This window comes from Octopus sinensis, linkage group LG5 (genome assembly GCF_006345805.1).
Source record: "Octopus sinensis linkage group LG5, ASM634580v1, whole genome shotgun sequence".
NCBI lineage: Eukaryota > Metazoa > Mollusca > Cephalopoda > Octopoda > Octopodidae > Octopus > Octopus sinensis.
This window is the reverse complement of record NC_043001.1, coordinates 7759627-7780080: the sequence shown is the minus strand read 5'-3', so window position 1 is coordinate 7780080 and position 20454 is coordinate 7759627.

Genomic DNA, 20454 nt, shown 5'->3' with positions numbered 1-20454 from the left:
ACTCTATCACTAATTCATATTTAACCTGCCCCTACACATACGAAATAAATAAATTAATATGGTTTTGCGGAAAAATTAAAAACAAAAACGTAAATTTCATAATTATGTCATCTCAGATCTACGAAACTACCTTTATTCGCTTGTTCTCCTACCGAATATACGAAACATCTAATATCAATGTTATATGAATTATACAACGTTTGATACACATGTATATCTACATGACTGATATTTCAGAATTAATGAGAACATTTGCTTTTAGCGTAATGAGTTTGCGCTTACCTGCATTAATGAACATTTAGTAAAATATCAACAAATGCAAAAAAATACATGAGTCTTGTTTCTAATGTGTATCAGCTTAGTGGATTTCATTGAAACAAAAGCACTAGACTATAAACACTGTAAAGTAATAAAAAATATATTATTGTGCCTTATATAGATGAGTCCTCAGTTTTTACAGCTCTAATCTTCATTAGCCAATATGGACGATTGTCAAATGTATGAGACGACAGTTAGCAATATCGTGTTTTATGCTGCATATTTTTATTATGAAAAGTTAGTCATTCGTTGAAACCTGTCATGCAAATAACTTTTCATTTGTTAATCTAAACATAAATTTTCTGAGACGCAGCATGACGAGATCACTGAATCGATACATAATCGATTATCAAATACTTTAATGACGTTTATGTTTCACACATAAACAGTTGCTTCGACTAGCAGACTCTATGATAAACATTTGATTACTTTAATTCAGTTAATAAAGGAATGCTAATAATGAAATTATGGGATCTTCCAAAAATAAATGATTAGCAATGGACAGCTTTCAAATGGATGTGGAAAGTGTATGAAAGAAGTGTATATAAGCAAAGCGAATTTTGATGACATGGGGGCAGTAACGAAATGTCGGGCTGAATTCGCTATTTTTTAACTGATATGCCATTCATTCTCGGATCAAAATACTCAGATGATTACTTCAATTTTCATCTAATTAGAGCATATATAAAAATGATAAGGAATTCAATAGCACGTTATTAACATTTACGTACTAACTGTAAAATCACTCCGTATGTTTCGAGCATTTCACATTGGAGTTTGAGGTGATTCGCTGAGCATGAAATTGTGGATGTTAAATTTTTATTGATGTTGTACACTTCAGAATGCATCACCGGGAGATATTAATCATATTTTCTAAATCTGTAACGGCGAGGGTATGATTGTTCATGCTAAATTAGAACTGTAATCACCCACTATCCAAGAGCTCTTTCATAATTATATCCTGTTAAACTGAAATTTAATTAACAGAGACTCAGATTGTTATACAATCTGTCTGAATGTATAGTGTAATAAGCACGACTTTTGATTTGATGCATATGTGTGATCATTTCAATGTTAGATTTGAACAAACGTTCTCTCTTATTTCAGAAGTCTACTTGCAAGTTCGTGTGTATCCACAGTCGATCGTAAAATAAAGATAGTCACAATCAGTGAAACACTGCATCCTCTATGACGATGATAATCTCTCAAGAGGATCGTAAGATCTAAAATTTCGAAGGTTTTTTTAAAAATATTTTCGCGGTTGCAACATTGTCTTTACTCTCTTATATAAATATATTGTATTAAGCTATGTGACGTTAAATACAGATTGTAATTCTGTATATATTCTTGTCAATTCATCAGATTGCTATATATAGTAAAATATTGAAGAAACCGATGACAAAATGTTACTTCAAAGTATTGATTTATTGACATCAATTAGAATGTCTAGTGGAGAAATATAGATTATTTTGTAAAATATCTCACGTCATCAATTATATAATGCATGTATTTTATTGACGTGCACCTACTTCTCGTATATATCACAATACCGTAATATATATATATATATATATATATATATATATATATATATATATATACATATATATATATATATATATATATATATATATATATATATATATATATATATATATATATATACATATATATAGTCAATTTAGGGTAGCAAAAAATTCAATAGAAATTATCGCTACCAGCGGCCTAGTGGAAAAGAGAAAATAGTCAAAGACTAAATATATAAATATAACAATTTAGGAGTGACATTAACAGGCCATTCGTCCACCAGAAAGAGCAGCCATAACTCACACCGCCAAGTAGTAGTAATTCAGAAATTAGGTGAAAATTTAAAAACATTTACCCTAATTCATCTTTTAGACGATGCATCGTTTCTGTGTTATTAATGATTAAATTAAGCTAATTTAATTTAATTAAGCTAATTTAATCATTAATAACACAGAAACGATGCATCGTCTAAAAGATGAATTAGGGTAATGTTTTTAAATTTTCACCTAATTTCTGAATTACAACTACTTGGCGGTGTGAGTTATGGTGCTCTTTCTGGTGGACGAATGGCCTGTTAAGGTCACTCCTAAATTGTTATATATATATATATATATATATATATATATATATATGTATATATATTATATATATATATATATATATATATATATATATATATTATATATATATATAATATATATATATATATATATATATATATATATATATATATATATAATACCGTATATTCTAATTTGAACGTTAATTTGTTTTATGTGCTGATTGTAAACTGTAAGTAGAACGGAGAGAAATAAAATCTTTAACTGATTAATTAGCAGTAGACACAAGCGTAAATTGATCTTGTGTATGTCACGAAAATCACTATTGTTAACCTTTGGCATTTTAAATTAAAATATATATGAAAGTATATTGAAAACTGTGTTGCAATTTTCAGTATATATTTGAATAACTTTCCAATCAATCAAACATGAACTTTACAGAGAAACATCAAATTTCTCTTATAAAAGTAGGATGACTTAAAGATCTATTTCATTGGAAAGTAATTCTTTTAAACTTTACTTTAGATTACGTCTCTGTTACATGTTCTAAATTTGAGAACAGCTGTAATATTAATAGTTTCCTGTTTAATTTCTTAGAAAAGGTTACTTATTGCCTACGTGCGAATTAATTCAATATTGAAAGGAAATTGGTTTCAACAAGATAACATAAGTAAGTATCTTAAAATTGAGACGTTTCATAGGCAGAAATATTGTATATTGTCTCGTCAATTTAAAATGAAGCGAGGCGAAATAACTAAGTGTAACTGGAAATCGCTAGGAAGAAATCAGCTGCTGACAATCAGTGAACTGTAGCATGAATACGTTTCCAATGTTCGTGTCTTATTCTTATATTGTTTATGAGCAAGACACTTTAATCACTTGAGAAATTACAAAGCACATTTTAGCTGAAACACGCAAACTATTTTCTCTGTGATTTTGATGCACACTGAACCAATTCAAATCATCTGATCATGCGCGTTAATATTATTATTTTCAAGATTGCATACGGCAAACATGGTAATGATGTCGGACGTAGATTGATAAAAAGTTCTTTCGGCGGTCGTATGCTCTACCTAAACCATCTTACTATGCAAATTTAGTAAGTCTGATTACAACAATGATATGTTTAATATGTTTTTTTTTTCTCATGTATATTTTTTCTCCACACGGTCAGGAATATATGGGCATCGATGATCGGGGCAAAATTGATTACATATAACATTTTATTGTAACTGAATGACTTTACTGAAATGATTTCCACAATATAATTTTCATAAGAAAATGCAATATATGTTCTGCCATAATAAAGTATAACCATACGACTGACAAAGGAAAACAAATACATTTTGCGCATATATACGTTGTACGTTGTGTATAACTGTGTTTAAGAAAGCATATATGTATATATATATATATTATATATATATATATATATATATATATATATATGTATATATATGTATATATGTAAGTATTGTAAGTATTTCATTTATTTCTATACTTATTTTCTACTGACGAGGAAAAAATCTATGAGATTTCTTCCGAAATTGATTCAATATAGAAATAACGAAGTTCTTTAAAAAATCCTGCTGGCTAGCTTTCCTCGATTTCAGCACAACTTATTTCTGTAGTGAGTGTATAATAATATGTGGAAATTGACGAATTAAAAGTCGGTTATCAGCATATTGGCAGAGAAATAATTTTCTTTTGCACTTCTTTATAAGATGTTTATAATTTTAACCTTTAGAGGCATTTTAAAATGCTGCCACTTTTTTAATAGAATTTTTTTCTGTAAAAATCTTCATCCTATAATAGTAGTATATATATATATATATATATATATAGATATATATATATATATATATATATATATATATATATATATTATATTATATATATTAAATTAGAGATAAAACTACTATTAGACAAATCAAACATATATATATATATATTTATAAGTTTACATTATTAATTTAAATAATTTTTTAATCTTAACTTTCATTTAAATATTTTAATTTGGAATTTTATTTTTTATATTTTTTATATATTTTATTAATTAATTTTGTTTCTATGTATTGGCTTATGATTTTCACTGTTTGATTTGCCTAATAGTGGTTTTATCTCTAACTTAATATAATATATATATATATTTATACTATAAAATTAGATTTAATTCTAAATTTAATTTTTCCCTGTAAGTTTGGATTTGCTCCCTAATATTATATATATATATATATATATATATATATATATATAGAGAGAGAGAGAGAGAGAGAGAGAGATAGAGAGAGATGTTTATACAAATATGTGTATTTGAGAGAGAAATTGTGTGCGTATGTGTGTATGTCTGTGTGTGCGCATGCACACGCGAATATTGAAATTGACTATAGGTATAAAACCTGTAATTTGTTTTCTAAAGCTCGACTGCGGCTATCGGTTAACAAATGCTCTCATACAGCTAGTTTGCTATTTCACCGCCTATACATCCATAATTCCATGATATACGTAGAGGTGATACAAAAATATGAATCATAGAAAACTGAATGAACAATACCTTTTCTTACACGCGGTGTTTCGAAATATCGATTCGATAGTAGAAGCATTGCTGAGGCATTATATAAATTATAACATATAAAATATTTGTAAGATATTACCTACTATATATACATTCGAACTTATACTACTTTTAGTAATTTACAGTCAAAGAACAAAAGACAAAACTCACCAGAAATGTTTCAACATAAATCGCGAATTTAATATTGCCTCTGAGGAATTTTAGTAAAATGGCTAAAAATATAATCAAAACATTTAAGAATGTCTGGTACAATAAATAAAAATGAATAGATAAACAGTTAAAACTGATTATTTTAACTCTTTGATGTCAACAAAGTTAATCTCGTTTAAGACAACCACAGCCTGTCGTTAACATATCGTCGCATCATGATACATTTACAACCACCTCAGGCTGTTTTTTTACTGTCTGAATTTATGACCCACGAGTGATATCAGAACTTTCTATCATTTATGTTGGTGTTTACCGTCGAAATAGCCAGGAAATTAGCACACGCATCTATGCATGTATATATGCGACTTATATACACACACATATATTAATTCGTTTATCCGTTTACACATTACTTCCGCGCATACGTCGACATACACACATAGACACATCTGCGCCTATACGTACATACCTACTTACTATCTATTGATATCAATATAACCTCATCTACAATTAAAGACCAATGCAAGTTTAGCATGTAATGTGTTGTTGTGTTAAGCTATTAAATAAATCTAACAAAATAGTTCTTAACCCCCCAACACACACATACATACGATAATAACAAACTGATATATGTAACTGCTTTCATACACACAATCACACACAAATGTAAACATACATACACACGCATATATATATATATATATATAATATATATATATATAATATATATATATATATAATATATATATATATATATATGTATGTATATATAGATATATATATATACATGCACACATACATAGATGCACAGCCCTATGTGTGTGTGTATATATACACATGTGTGTGTGTACGTAGAACCATATTTACACATATTCATATGGACACGAATGATTGAACGCCACAACCATACATAAAGACGTAATATCTATTACTCAATTTATTAAAACCAGCCTTGCATAATAATTAAGAGAACATTTCTCTCAGGCTAAAAAGTAAAAGAATGTGTGTAGAGACAACATAATTTTTCAATTAGATATTTGTGCGCCCACAGGAATACAGATATAAATACATGTGCAATCGTTAAGCAATTCTATTAACCGGTTTTTGGAAATCAATATGTATATGTGTTGTGTTAAACCTTTCGGAGACTACAAATAGTAATTATTAATAAATGAAAGACAATGTAACAGGAATCTCTAATTAACTGCATTTGTTATAATTATTTCTAAGGCGGCGAGCTGTCAGAAACGTTAGCACGGCGGGCGAAATGCTTAGCGGTATTTCGTCTGCCGCTACGTTCTGAGTTCAAATTCCACCGAGGTCGACTTTGCCCTTCATCCTTTCGGGGTCGATTAAATAAGTACCAGTTATGCACTGGGGTCGATGTAATCGAGTTAATCCGTTTGCCTCTCCTTATTTGTCCTCTCTGTGTTTAGACCCTTGTGGGTAGTAAAGAAATAGGTATCTCGTCTGCCGCTACGTTCTGAGTTCAAATTCCACCGAGGTCGACTTTGCCTTTCATACTTTCGGGATCGATTAAATAAGTACCAGTTACGCACTGGGGTCGATGTAATCAAGTTAATCCGTTTGTCCTCTCTGCGTTTAGCCCCTTGTGGGTAGTTAAGAAATATGTATTTCGTCTGCTGCTGCGTACTGAGTTAAAATTCTACCGAGGTCGACTTTGCCTTTCATCCTTTCGGGGTCGATTAAATAACTAGCAATTGAATACTGGGGTTCATACAATCGATTCATCCCCTCCCCGAAAATTGCTGCCCCTGTGACAAAATTTGAAAGCGTTAGTTTTAACTATTTCTGACATGCGTATTTGTGTGTGTATTCGGGGTTAAGCTGTCTGCTATTGAGGAAGAAGTCGTCCTATCAAAGGTATATTCTGCTTCTTCTTTAATTTGAAATTGGCTGAAAGTATAACAGGTTGACACTGCATGAGATATGACTGTAACTGTAGCAAAGGAGTAAGTAATACATGCCTGACACCAATAGTCTCTATAGTTTCTGTCGAAAGCAGAATAAAATAACAAATGTATAGGTTGATACAGAAACATAGCGAAAAGACAAGGAACAGAAACGTGGGTGCTGAATGTGAAAAGAACTTCTTCAATATTCAGCAATATTGCGCTAAACAGACAGAAAGGCAGAGAGAGAAAGAGAGAGGGGTGCAAAACACGAACACATACACCCATACATATATTCATATACATATACATATAGCGGGGAAGTGCTGAAAATTTCCTGGTTTTTATGGTATCACGAAAGGCCTGGTGGAAGGCCTAGATTTCCGTGTTATTTTACAAGGCTTAGAAAACAATCTGAAGGTGGGCTGTTATATGTGTGTGAATCTGAGAGAAAATGTTGAATTGACCAACCACATGGTACCGGGTTCAGTCCCACTGCGTGGCACCTTGGGCAAGTGTCTTCTACTATAGCCTCGGGCCGACCAAAGCCTTGTGAGTGGATTTGGTAGACGGAAACTGAAAGAAGCCCGTCGTATATACGTATATATATATGTATATGTGTGTGTGCGTGTATGTTTTCCCGGGGTCGAGTTGCTCGATTAAAGGCGGTGCTCCAGCATGGCCGCAGTCAAATGACTGAAACAAGTAAAAGAGTAAAAGAGTAAAAGAGATCCTCCTGTATTTTCTTTTAAACAAAGCTATGAATTTTTCAGCAACCTCTCGTATATGACCACAGGAAATTTCGCCATGTAGCCTCACTTTGGAAAGTAGGTGTTCCTCCTCTCCGGTCATATGACCCCGGTATGTCTGTGACTTGAACATAGTTGCTTCAGATCTTGTGGCCTTGGCTCTGTCCAGAATATCTCATCCATGCTGATTAACCACATAATTACACACATACAAAAACAGAAACACATTGATACACTTCTTTCTCTGAGTGTGTGTGTGCGCGCGTTCATGAGTGTGTGTGGGTTTTTGTGAGTGCGTGTGTGCACTCATGCGGTCTTCTTTGTCTTGCAGATATATTAGAGAATTATTTTATTCTTTAATTTGATTCAGTCATTTGACTGCGGACATGCTGGAGCACCGCCTTCAGTTGAACAAATCGACCCCAGGACTTATTCTTTGTAAGCCTAGTACTTCTCTTTTGCCGAACCACGCTATGTTATGGGGAAGTAAACACACCAGCATCGGTTGTCAAGCGAAATTAGGGGAAAACACACAGTCACACTAACACACACACACACACACACGTATACACACACACGCACACACACAAACACACGCACACGCACACACACATATATATATATATATATTCGACGGGCTTCTTTCAATTTCCGTCTACCAAATCCACTCACAAGGCTTTGGTCAGTCCGTGTCTATAGCAGAAGACACTTGTCCATGGTGCCACGCAGTGGGACCGAACCCGGAACCCTGTAGTTGGTAAGCAAGCTACTTACCACTGAGCCAGTCTAATAAAAATACCATTTATACTCACATAAAAACAGCCACTTCAAGTAAACTGAGTATTATTAATGAATTGTACAATTATCTTTAGACACCTGCTACAGTCATTTCCCATACAATGAAATATTACTTTATGAAGTATTGCAATATTATTTCTTTTGTATTGCTAACATGTTCATATTTTTTTCATTTTTTTCTTTGTTTTGTTTTGCAAAAGATGTAAATTCATATTGCTTAAAGATTTTCAGTTTTTATTATTATTTGCAAATGGCTTATTATTTCATATTCAGATAGTCAACTCAGCACTATGTAAATCATAAATTTAAGTAGCATTCTGTGTAAGAAAGACAGTACTGTATTACATTTTTCAGAAAGTATCCAGTATAGACGAATGCATTGAAACAGAAAAGAGATACAGTAAACCCTCGACTATCGCGGGTAGTTACGTTACGTCCACAGAAATGATTAAAATCTAAGAAATGATAAATACTTATCGGCCGCAGAAACCCGGTTGTATTAAGGATTCGCGATATAGATTTGCATACATTAGCTGGACAACTTCGCAATGTACTGAGTGTGCAATAGGTGAACCGCGATGTGCTGAGTGAGCGATAGATGAAACGTGATATGGCGAGGGGATACTCAATATCAATAACAGACGAAAGTTACACAGCAAGCACGGAGAAATTGTTAGCAGTTCCATCACGGCTGCTATATATTTCCCTGTGCAACACTCAAAAAAGTACAAGTGATCTGTGGCCATTTTTATATGCAAAAGCACATGAGAAATCTTTTTCTTTTTGTTGAATTAGGCGTGGTTTCTACAGAATTGTCACTGTATACCATTTTTGTCATTATTATTATATAAAATGTTCTACTGCATTGTAAAATAGGTTTCAACCCAGGGTTAGAGACCAATCTTAGTAACACCTACAATGTGATTCAAAGCTTGTGTTTAATGTTATTTTTTTATCTTTCAGATCTTATTCGTTTTCAACAATGAGCGCAAGACAGTGCAAAAATGATCCAAACAGATTCTGTTATATCTGTTGGGAACTGACTTTTGCTAAAGAAAAGCACAGTATTACACGCCATATCAAGAAAATATACAAGGCGTACTTCAATTGTTACTTAGGAGACCAGGATAAGTCATGGGATCCTCATGTGTTTTGCCTTACGTGTGTGAAGACATTGAGTGCCTGGTATGCAGGGAAAATATTCACATGAAGTTTGGTGTGCCAATGATTTGGTGTAAGCAGAAAGATCACTCTAATAATTGCTATTTCTGTCACCATGACTTTATAGGCTGTACTACAGCAAAGAAAAGGAAACACATTGTTTACCCAACTTTGCAATCAGCAATGCGCCCTGTAGAGCACTCAGAAAATTTACCTGTGCCCAAACCTCCAGATCAAGAAATGCAGAGTTCCAGCAGTGCTGATGAACATTCCAGTGGTGAATGTGTGGAGCCCAATGATCCAGAAGGCGAGAATAAACCAATACCATTTTCTCAAGAGGCTCTAAATTACTTGAGCAGGAATCTCTATTTAACCAAAGAGAAAAGTGAGTTTCTGGCATCAATGCTTCAAGAACGTAATCTCCTTGAGAAAGGAGTGAAGATAACACTGTACAGAAAACATACAGAGGATCTGCTTGCATTATTCGCCATGAAGGATGACTTATGCTTTTGTAGTGACATCACTGAACTATTTGAGCAACTGGAAATACCATATGATAAAACCAACTGGCGACTTTTCATAGATCCATCCAAGGACAGCATCAAAGCTGTTCTGCTACACAATGGTAGCACTCTGCTTTCTGTTCCCATAGCTTATAGCACAACCATGAAAGAATCATATAAAAATCTGAAAGCAATTCTGACAAGCATGCAGTATGATGACCATACCTGGCATATTTGTGCAGATTTTAAGGTTGTGGCCATGCTTACTGGCCTTCAGCTTGGCTATACTAAATTTTGCTGCTTCCTGTGCTTACGAAATTCCAGAGCAAAAGCTGAACATTATGTACGCTAGAATTGGCCGATCCAAGATGAAATTGAGCAAGGAAAACACATCATGCACAAACAACTTGTGGAAAGTGATAAAATTTTTTTACCACCTTTGCATATTAAAATTAGTTTGTTTAAGCAATTTGTGAAAGCCTTGGACAAGGAATCCTCTGCATTTGCATATCTTGCAGAAAAGTTCCCTTCCCTGAGTCAAACTAAAATTAAAGAAGGTTTCTTCTTAGGGCCCCAAATTCGAAAAATTGTACTTGATGAAACCTTCATCACACATCTCAAGAGTAAAGAGAAGCTTGCCTTTGAGTCATTCAAGAAAGTTTGCGATAACTTCCTGAGCAACCATCGTTCATAAGACTATGTGTAAGTTGTGAATGATCTGCTGAGTCATTACCATGATATGGGATGTAACATGTCTCTAAAAGTTCATGTGCTTCACTCTCATTTGGATTTTTTTGCGGAAAATCTTGGTGATGTGAGGGATGAACATGGCGAAAGATTCCATCAGGATATTTCAGTGATGGAGCGACAATTCAAAGGAAAGTGGAAACCTGGCATGTTGTCAGACTACTGCAGGGGTATAAAAAAAAAGAAGACACTCCGCACAAGCGGCTTAGAAGGACAAAATTTGTTTAAACTGATAGGTGTGTTTTTAATTCATAACCAATATAGATTTTTGTTTGTAAGCCTAGTACTTATTCTAACCGCTGCGTTACAGGGACGTAATCACACCAGCTTCCGTTGTCAAGCGATGGTGGGAGAAACAGACAGACACACAAACATACATCTCCATATATATATATGTGTGTATATATTATTATTTTGCTGTTGTTATCAAGTGAGCACAACTTCCTATTGTGATGTTGGACATTGAGTGTACAGATTATATCTTAACATTCAAGATTATATATATTAGGATCTTGCGATTAATCAGAAAATCTATTCGGTAAGGAACTTATTCTTAAAATGAAAATAACTTGACAAAAAAATAAAATAACACAAACAATTCATGTGTCTAAATATTGTATTTGATGTTTGTTTAATGCAAAAGGGAGTTTGTTTACTTTACCTTCGTTGTAAATGCAGGACACCAAACATTTTATAAATTCTCCAAATTGTTCATCATATTTCATTATATATTTTTGCTTATGAAAAACCTACTAATTTCCTGTTAAATTAATCACCCGATAAGCAAGTTTGATTATGCTTTAATATGATTCTGATGTTGAAAAATCAGAACCTTCGCATAGATATGTCGTATTTGTCCACATTTTCCCCCTTCGCACTTATATTAGCTTTTAACGAAAACTCTTCTATTCTTGAAAATATCAAATCTCCTCTGTGATAGTCACTAACAATTACTACTTCGGTATATATTTTCTTCAAACTAAAATAGAACATTTAATGAATTAACATGTTTTTATTTGTGAATGATGTTCAGTGTACCACCCTTCGGGTGATTTAACCACATTTCTGTGCTTGCTCTTCTCCAGTTATTGCATTTCCTTCATTACATTTGAATAATATTAACATTCATTAAACCTATAAACAAAAAAATATAGCGACATATCTTTTGATATGAAACATTAATTGAAAACATTTCTTGCAGATGAAATTTATAAAACTAAATTTTATCGCCAACAAACAACATATTTTTTGTGTCACACACTAAGTTTTCATATAAATTTGAATAAAATACTCATTTTTCTTTTCTCCAAATATAGTGGGAATGATTTTCATTGCGTTCAAATATGTCAAAAGTTTTATTAAACAAGTTTCATGAGTCATGACCTTTATTTCCTTTCACTGATCAGTAAGCATATTTTCGATGTAAATGCTAAGCGAGCTAATATTTACATACACGCACATATAGTATATAAGTGCGTGTCTGCATGTGTGTAGGCGTGTGTGGTGCGTGTGTGCGTGTGTAAATCTGTGTGTGGGAGAGAGAAAAAGAGAAAGAGAGAGTCAGCGTGTCTGTAAACATTGCGACGAAGATTACAAAGCTGAAACTTCGAAATGAAAGTCAACCTCTCCACGCAAGATTCAAATGAGAATCATCTGCTAAAAGTTTACTCTTTTACTTGTTTCAGTCATTTGACTACGGCCATGCTGGAGCACCGCCTTTTAGTCGAGCAAATCGACCCCGGGGCTTATTCTTTGTAAGCCCAGTACTTATTCTATCGGTCCCTTTTGCCGAACCGCTAAGTGACGGGGACGTAAACACACCAGCATCGGTTGTCAAGCAATGCTAGGGGGACAAACACAGACACACAATTACATACACACACACTTATATATATATACATATATACGACAGGCTTCTTTCAGTTTCCGTCTACCAAATCCACTCACAAGGCATTGGTCGGCCCGGGGCTATAGCAGAAGACACTTGCCCAAGATGCCACGCAGTGGGACTGGACCCGGAACCATGTGGTTGGTAAGCAAACTACTTACCACACAGCCACTCCTGCGCCTATGTGATATTGATAATTCTTCAGTTTAATATAAATTTTTTGTGTAACTGCATATGAAAATAACACCACTCTCTCTGTCTCTCTGTCACTCTCTCGCTCTATACATACATACGCACACATATTTATATATACACGCACATGCACACACAAATATATATGCTTCTAAAGTAGAAAATCTCATGATTTGCTAAGAGAGTTTTAGATAATCTTAAAAGTAACCAGAAATCTTGTAATTACAGCTTCTCAAAGTTTCTTGCTCGTAATAACCATTTATTCCGTTTGTCAGTTGAGCAAATAACGTTTAAACGAGAGACGTTTGTAAAGAGGAAAACAAAAACGGAGACCACGAGGGAGATAAGGAATGTGACAATAATTCGATGTCGAGTAGACGTAAACCAGATGTCAATGGTTTACTCAGTGACCGGTGATGTACTTTTAAATTCCGACAAGTTATACTTCCTTAAATTTGTACATACACAATATATCTTGTTCCTCGAATTTATGTATTCGTTGCGGTTTCTCAAGATTTTTATTAGACACATTTTTTTTTAATAGAACACACTGAATAGCTTCCTTTTTGACCCGGTATTATAGGGTTTGGATTTAGAGAAGATTTCTCTTTAGCTTCGAAACTTGCAGATGTAGCAGTGCTTGTTGATAACCAAACCAAAAAGAATTACATTGGGTTATGCGAAGGTTGCTTCAAACATCGATATACTAACCACTTATCATTTGTCATGGACAAAATTAATGTTATTGAGTTGGTTAGCTACGTATGGGACTTGAAGATGAACTCCACGCCTTATACAATCAAGTGTAAAAATCGGGGAAACATCCATGTCATATGTTAAGGAATCAAAGAAATGCAAGTTATAGGGAGTCGAAAGATCACTTATCACTGTAGATCTAAGAATTCTACCGCACAGCTGAATTCCAAATCATAAATTTTCAGCGATTGGAAATATGTGACCTAGTTTTGTTTGGTGATTTCGAAAACAAACCCTCTCTCAGGGTTAAGCAGCTGTATCAAAGAGGTTACTCTCCTTCCGTCAATTCTACTCTACCTAGCGTTACGTCTCTACGGTAATACGTGACATAATTGTTCTTTTTCCTATTTTATTTCTTATTTTTGATTTTGTTTCACATTCTAATTCTTTAACCCATCTGCATCTCGTTCGTTTTTCTCCTCGTTTTTCTTGTTGTATAGTCCAGATTTGTAACTCTAAACACTAAACCTGTTTTAAAGCCGATTCCTTCTACATTTTTCTCCTTGTTTCTCTCTCTCTATATATATATATATATATATATATATATATATATATATATATATGACATGCTTCTTTCAATTTCCGTCTACCATACCCACTTACAAAGCTTTCGTTGGCCCGAGATAATAGAAGACCTTTGCCCAAGGTGCCACGCAGTGGGACTGAATCGAGAAACAAGTGGTTGGGAAGTAAGCTTCTTACCACACAGTTACGCCTGTATAATATCCTACCTATATCACACACATTCACTTCATCGGGAGTATATCTTCTTTATGGTATTCATTTTCAACATCAATATATTTTGATTTTTCATAATAAAAGCGAATATTTCAAATATCATTTGTTTCGGAGATTTAGAAAATTTCTTTTAATTTTACCCATATATTCCTCATGTGTAATTGTGCCATGTTTCTCTGCAAACGAGGCCTTTTCATATTCCTTCCGTCTTCAAGTATCCTTCTTTCCACTGGACCTCTAAGTTGAGGAGGAATCATTAGAGGAATGCTATTCAAATAGTATTGTACCTGTTAGATTTACTTGATACTGAAGGTTTTACTAAATATGTTGACGCTGACTTTTCTATAGATGACTTTCGTGTAAAGTTCAGATGAGCAACAATACACTTATTTTCCACACATAGCGTGATCCAGGATCTGATCTGTTTCTGCGATTCCTACTTACGAATGATATGTTGGTTAGCCACAACCGCGTTTTAGAATCGTAGGAATTCTTTAAAAAAATCATATTTCAAGAGTTTTTTGATAATCCATCCTAATTAAACTCCGAATGCATTCGGGATAACAAATCAGAGAGCCAAGAAACCATATTTATTAAATGTACTTTGCTTTACGTTTTTTCTGAAAATTATATGCAAATAAGCGATTTAGCGGCGGCGTGATTATAAGAAATTTTCATTTATTATTAATTCATAAATGTGAAATCATTTGGAAACTGTGAAATGAAGGCACATTTCCTATCCCTCCGCATTTAGAATTATTCTTGAAATATCCAGCTTTTCTTGCTTCATTTTGTTAAAGAATGCTTCGCATCTTCCCAAGCAAAATCGGCAAACGTTTCAACAATTGATATTGTTCCACATTTTATATGCTGTATTCGAAACCACTGAGTCAAACGTTAGAAAATGTTGATTGAACCTATACGTAACTTAGTATGATGCGATGTGGGATCACGGTTTCGATTCCCAGACACTGCGTTGTGAGTATTTATTGAGCGAAAAAACCTAAAGCTCCACTAGGTTCCCGCAGGGGGTGGGGTGAACATTGCTATATTCTTTCACCACAACTTTCATTCTTTCTTCCGGTTTCTGTTGTACCTGTATTCCAAAGGGCCAAACTGTGTCAGGCTGCATCTCACCGAGAAATACGTTAAGGGTACACCTGTCTGTGGAGTGCTCAGCCACTTGTACGAGTAGGGTGTTCCGTTGATCGGATCAACTGGAACCGACGGAGCTGTATGAAGGTGATGCGAAACAATATTTAAGAAATAACGCTTAACATTTTTGCTGTACCGTATTCTGATTCATCTGATGGTAAAACAGAAAAGAGCAAGAATCGCATTCGAAGGATAAGCGAAACAAAGAAAACAAAAAAAAAGATTATGTAATAATTATATGATGCATCATCGTGATTAACGAAAGAGGTTCATATTAGAAGTCGAGCGAAAGGTAAATATTTCGTCAACAGCAAAACAACTACAAAAATTACGAAGGATTCTTGTTGAAATATAATAGTACATGGATCTTTATGAAAGCTGAGTGGTATTAATTACATCCTATCAGAGATAATAGATTTAGAATTCATGATTTTGAAAGTATTTATTACGTTGGCAGAGAATATCAAATCAATGCGTTGTAAATTGTACAATGTTGCTGTAATTAAACGAGAATACAACACTTCATTGGGGTGAAAAGCTCATGTAAATATTGATAATACTGTTGTACACGAATCTATTTAACTTCCATTATGTATTTGGTAAATGAAGTCTTTTGTTAAAATAAATAATGGTGAATAATTTCAAATTAATTTAGCATTATCACTATCCTAATTAATTAACTTTTACTTGCCTATTACTTGCTAATTTTTTTTGGATGACTCTTTATTATTTTGAAATGCAGGAAAACTGCGCAGTGGGATTGTCATGCATATACATACGTACGTTTATGTGCGCCTGTATGTGAATGTGATTATGTGCGAGTATGTAAATGCATGGATTTGGGGGGTTTTTATGCATGCACACATATACCAACATGCAGATATGTGCATACATACGTACATATACATACATATATATATGTATATATTTATATATATACATACAATATATAGAGACACATATAATTTTATACATACCAATAGGTATATAGGTGTATATATTTATGCATGCATATATAAATATCTCTCTCTCTTTCTCTCTCTGTCTCTCTCTCTCTCTCTCTCTCTCTCTATATATATATATATATATATATATTATAGACAGACAGACACACACATATACGGGTGAGTATGCAGATAACACATAAATCTATATCTAAATCCATATATATACAAATACACACATACCTGTGTGTGTGTGTGTGTGAGTGAGTGTGAGAGAGACAGTGTGTATGTGTGTATGTGTGTGTGTGTATGTGTGTGAGTGTTTGAGCGTGTGTATGTGTGTGTGCATGTTTCGTTGGCGTGCATCGGTACGTGTGCATGTCATATTTCTTCTTCATATAACCTGTTCATCTTTCACTTCTGAGTTTAGGAAAATATTGTGAAAACACAATTCTTATTCTTTTTTTCTCATAAATGAAATGTTTTGTTATACAATTTGTGTTTTTGCTGAATTTTGTATTTTATATCTACACCATTGAATGCTATCGATGTATATTGAGTTACTTGTGCAACGCAGCACCCACCCGACAGAAAACATAAAAAAAAGGCAGCATTGACACTCACTGCAGAATTAATTATGTTGAATTTCTTTGAAAGGGAAGCCTTGATTAATTTTCACTGAATAATTGTATTGCATGCACATAAAAAAAAAATGTTTTAAACCCGTAAGCAACAGAAACAATAAATGTGAGTTTCCATTGTTCCAAAGTGAGGTGCGATAATATAAATTTCTGTCAATAATAATGGAGAAATAATACGAAATAAAACATCTGCGTATAGTTAAGACTATAGAAAATTAGTGTGTGTTTTGTCAACGTATTGTAAGTCAATTAATAGCAATTTTGAAGGGAAAATAATTTCTCTATGGTTCACGTCGCAAATGAAATAAACTAAGACAATACACTTTGTGATGTGTCAATATAAGTGCTCCTGTCTTAGTTACTTCAGAGTTATGATAACATTGAACAATGTATGTAAGTATTTATGTATGTATGTGTGTGTGTGTCTGTGTGTGTGTGGGGGGGGGGGCACGTGCATTGAAACTGTCATTCATATTAGAGTAAAGAAAGTGCTACACAAATACAGGTGGTATCAAATAATATACTACTTTAAAAAGTTTCATTAAGAAAGGCAGATAAACTCTAGCTTCAAGAATTTTTCGATGTTCCCATGCCATCAAGTATGTACACAAACCTCTCTTTTTCTCTCTCTCTCTCTCTCTCCATATATATATATATATACAAATACGTTGTGACCGCGTGTGTACCGTTGGCGATTTTTTCCTCTGTCTTACATTCTCTGGATCTTTCCTTCTATGTTTCCGACGAAGAGCTCCGCTCGAAACGTTAAACCCTCCTTCTTTCCTTCTTTCCTGAGCGTCCAATAATACTATACTTGTTCCACGTCCTCGCGTTTGTTGTGTTTTTTTGTGCTTTCTTGTTTGGATTAACTTTATATAATATATATATATATATATATATATATATATAATATATATATATATATATATATATACATACATATATGTTTAATGCCCACAGGGAACTAAACATAGAGGGGACTAAAAAGGACAGGTAAAGGGATTAAGTCCATTATATCGACCCCAGTGCGTAACTGGTACTTATTTAATCGACCTTGAACGGATGAAAGGCAAATTCGACCTCGGTGGAATTTGAACTCAGAACGCAACGGCAGACGAAATACCTATTTCTTTACTACCCACAAGGGGCTAAACACAGAGAAAACAAACAAAGACAGACAAATGGATTAAGTCGATTACATCAACCCAGTGCGTAACTTAATTTATCGACCCCGAAAGGATAAAAGGCAAAGTATATATATATATATACTTATTTGATACCACCTGTATTTGTGTAGCACTTTCTTTACTCTAATATGAATGGCCACAGCTCATGAGCTGAAACTAGAATCAATCAATCAATCAATACACACACACATATATATACATACATATATATAGTTACATGCATATATGTATATATTCATATATATATATATATATATATATATATATTATATATATATATATATATATATATATATAATATATATATATATACATGCATATATATACATGCATGCATATATATATTTTGTTTTACCAAAGCATTCAATTCATGATGTCGAATAACTGATTTTAGTCTCCCTCTTGGTTCATTTGTAAGGCTTTCATTTCTCGAACGAAATCTTTGGAACCATCTCTAAGCAGTTCTAATATCAAAAGAATCGTTACCTAAAGCTCGCTTTATGTTTCTCAGAGAGTCGCTGGCAGAGTCACCCAACTTGTATACGTACACGGAAATCACTTGGTATTCTTCAGTTGTCAATATTGCAAGTAGAAATTTTCAATAACAGTATTGTCTAGAAAGAAAATAAGAGTTAAGAGTAAACACAAGCCTGTACATAGAGACACATTGAAAATTTATTTATGGATGACTCATAAGAAACCCATTTAAAATTTGTCAACCTAATACAATTAGTATTTACAAAGCCTGTGCTGGTACCGGACACAACGTTGTTAATAACATATGTCATATGTTGTGGAGGCAGATGGGCTTGTGGTGGAGGAACATGGCCTGGTGGTTAGAGCAGTGGAATTGCGGTCGTTGTCTCGCGGTTTCAAATCTCAGACCGGGTGATGTGTATGGTTATGAGTAAAACATCTAAGCTCCACGAGTCTACGGCAGAAGGTAATGGCGAACTTCTGCTGACTCTTTCGCCACAAATGTATCTAACTCTTTCCTCATGCATCTTGCAGCTCACCTGCGACGGACCGGCGTCTCGTCTATGTGGGGAACCTATACGCTAAGGAAACCGGGAAACCGGCTCTTATGAGCCAAAGGTGATTCGAAAAGGAACAAACAACAAGTCATATGTTACACTTTTTTCAGCAATTTATATCAGGTGTCATTTATAGTTAATTTTAGTATTCTCCGAGGTTTAATTTCCCAGCGGAAAATTTATACCGCTTCCATTCTGAGACGCACAGTAATTAAACTGTAAATTACGGTAATGCTTTTATTGATAAATAATTGCACAGAAATATCATTGTTTTTCATATGGTTATAGGTTTTTCACTGCTGTTTTTCCCTTTTTCAAAAACTATTTTTCTCATTGAGGGTGATGTTGAAGACACTCTTTTAGATGTCGACTAAAATTCTGTGTACTAAACGCCAAGTGAGCAGAAAGTCCACCTTCACATTCATTCCATGACAACAATTATCACGGTAGGTTTCAGCAATATTGAAGTATGTGCTTGTAATCGATTTTAACGACAGAGGGATTAACTTTAACACACTTCACAAATAAGTCTATTTGGACACACGTTAATAATAAGAATACAATATATTAGAAATTCGCACATTTATGAAGTGATTGCATGTTACACAGGCACACACACAGATACACACACACACACATATATATATATAAATATAAGTATATGAAAGAATGGAGTTGAACGACTAGTTAACAAATATCCTTTATTCTCGACATATGTTTCGAGGGACGTTGCTTCAACCGTGTTCTTTCTGATGTGAATTTGCTACCCAGGTATCGGTTATCTTTCGAATTATCCTTAATAAGATAATTCATTCAACTACTCAAAATTAATATATATATATATACATATAGAAAGAGAGAGGCAGATAGAGAGAGAGATATTGAGAGATAGATAGATAGATAGGTAGATAGATGTAC